Source organism: Porites lutea, chromosome 6, assembly GCF_958299795.1.
Source record: "Porites lutea chromosome 6, jaPorLute2.1, whole genome shotgun sequence".
Classification (NCBI taxonomy): Eukaryota; Metazoa; Cnidaria; class Anthozoa; order Scleractinia; family Poritidae; genus Porites; species Porites lutea.
The window spans coordinates 23,769,325-23,772,171 of NC_133206.1; the positions used below are offsets into that span (position 1 = coordinate 23,769,325).

The 2,847-nt window shown below is 38.9% G+C and overlaps 1 protein-coding gene across 1 annotated transcript in view; it reads right to left on the reverse strand.

Moving 5' to 3' along the window:
- Positions 1–2,537, reverse strand: part of LOC140942361 (uncharacterized) — a 28,002-nt gene extending 25,465 nt beyond the window's left edge. Inside the window, exon 1 of the mRNA XM_073391315.1 lies at positions 2,407–2,537. The gene's annotated coding sequence lies outside the window, so the exon portion shown is untranslated. The remainder of the gene's footprint in view (positions 1–2,406) is intronic.
- Positions 2,538–2,847: the final 310 nt, after the last annotated feature.

The following is a 2,847-nucleotide window of genomic DNA, read 5'->3' on the forward strand; positions in this document are numbered from 1 at the left end:
ATAGGAATTAATTAGCATGTAATTATCATTGCTTGCAACATTCACAACACAAACGCTTATAGCTGAATATTAATCACGTAATAATGGGAGAAATCATTTGCATCAGTTTCTTGCTGTCATTCTAATGCAATTCGAGGCTGATTCATCTAGCGGATTTCAGACCTGCTCTAATTACAAACGTAAATTGGATACACCTAATTGCAATAACGTTGTCATAGAAAAAAGCAAAAAGCAAAAAGCCAAATAGGAATAAATTAACCATGTGATTTACATTTGCGTATTTTAATTCAGTAGTTAACAATTATTTAAGAATTCATTCACAATAACAAGAGATAATTCTGTAATTCCGCGCTGTAAGATAGACAGGCGCCATAGTCATTTTAGAGCCAACATTCTCCATCAACATGTACAGACGTCGCACAACTGGAAAAAGAAAAAGGTAAATTGACGCAAGCAATGTTATGTCTTAGTTGTCGCACTTTCAGTCGCCAATCTATTATGTCCTGACAAATGAAGCTTGGTTTGTGGCTCAGGTGAGGAACTGGCGGAGGACCCCCTTACTCTCTCCGCGATGAAAAGTCCTGCCTACGTCCCTGATTTGCTGCTTCAAAATTGTGATCAGATGATGTTGTGCACTGCAAACTATACGCAGACTGGCTTTTCTATTTAGCACTAATCTAAAACACGCTTTGAGTTCCTGGAATTTACCCCAGGCTATATTTATTGAAAGAAAATGGAGCCATTATTTCTTTAGTAGTTATCCGATATACCTTTGTAATTCGAGCACTTTTGAAATTCAGTGGATGAATCAGCCTCGAATTGCATTAGAATGACACCAAGAAGCCGGCTGATGCAAATAATTTCTCTCATATTATGTGATTAATATTCAGCTATAAGCGTGTGTGTTGTGAATGTTACAAGCTATGATAATTACATGCTAATTAATTCCTATTTAACTTTTTGCTATTTGCTTTTTGCTTTTTTCTATGACAACCTTATTGCAATTAGGTGTAACTACTAAAGAAAAAATGGCTCCATTTTTTTCAATAGAGGAAAGTTATCACCAGGCCAAACACTTCATTCGGGAAAATGACATTGTCTTCCATTGCTGTCTTCAGCCCCATGCGTTTATCTTGCATGCTTTTGTGCAAATTTCACCAGAAAACTGCGAAGGGTATTTCAGAAACTCTGGCTATGAGTGACAATTCGACTGGCAGTAATAATTTTGAACCCTTTCGTTACACACATCGGTGTTTCATGTGCAGAATCTTACAGCGGGGAATTACTGAATTATCTCTTGTTATTGTGAATGACTTCTTAAATAATTGTTAAATTGTTAAAATATGCAAATGTAAATCACATGGCTAATTAATTCCTATTTGGCTTTTTGCTTTTTGCTTTTTTCTATGACAAAATTATTGCAATTAGGTGTAAATCACACATTAAAACCCTTACAGTAGCACTACTCTACACTGTGAGAGGAATGAAAACTGCTGCAGTGTCGATTGGGAACGAGGCATTCGCTCTCTTTTTCATCCCTAACACGAGGCATGCATTTGGCAGCTGAAGTATCCACGCCCCATAGAATTTTCAATCCAAGACAAAAAATGCTAATGTACGGGGGGCCAGGGACGGGGGCGCATGGGCACGACTGGAATAAACTGATGCATAAGTGATGGGGAAAGGGGGAGAGTATTAATGTGAACCCCAGGGGGGTACTCCGGATTTCAAGTGACGGAGATCTTCGAAGAATTTTTTTGGGTTTGAAATTTTTGATTCCAGGAATTTTTCGGGTAGGAAAATTTGGCAGGTATTTTTTAGGTGGCTTGATTTAAGTAGGAATTTTTTGGGGTCTTTAGAATCTGAAGATTCGTGATAGTGCCTGCGTATCCCAGCCACAGAGTTCTGCAAATGAAGTACAAGCAAATAAAGAACAACGTTTTACATCATTTGATACTTTCTGGAAATTTTATTTATTTATGGATCAAAAATTTGGCCAGGGATTTTTTGGGGGTTAATTTTTGATCCAGGGATTTTGGGGGGTTTTGTTGGATGCCCTAGGGATTTTTTCGGGTTCCGATTTTTGCCCCCATTCTATCATTCCCGTCACTTGGAATCTGGAGTACCAACCCCCACCTCCCCCGCTTGGATGTGAACCCATTTTCAAACAAAGGGGTCATTATTCTTAAGCCTCAATGTCAGTGACAGAGTGAACTCCGTTAATAAGGACACTGCTTCATTAAGGCAGTACTGAGGGCACCATGGATAGTCCATTACGGAGCGGGTTTTGCTTTTTTGGCCAAAAATACATGGAACAAAATTCGGAAACAAAATGCCAAACATAGATTCAACAAACTAGTTTATGGTAGCTCCCATAAGACATTTCTCAATCTACTCATTACTAACCTCGGGACAGCTCTTTTTTCGAAGACAGTAGAATAGTGCGTTCCAAATTGGAAAGCAATAAAAAAACAGGGAATGGAATCTCCTCTTGTCGTCATCCAAGTTCGCTTGCAACCTTTTCCACAAGACGACCGCGTTGTTTCTTGATTCCGTGGGAGCTGGGAACAAACTCACCCTCATGATTTTTGGCAATTTTGGCGGGAACAACGCGGGAGCTTTCTCCCCAGTCATGCCCAGATAAAAAAATACAGTACAGTAAATTTTATTTTTTAAAAAATAACTTACGGAAAAGAGGAAAATGATAAAAGTGGAACATCAAACAAATGGCAGAAAAATAAACTAGCCAAAATTAAAGCCGTTTCATTTTTCAGTTCCCCCACCTCCTCTCCCCAGGGAACATAAAAAAAACTTGTGGTCAGCGGCATGTGCCGCCCAGAACTTTCA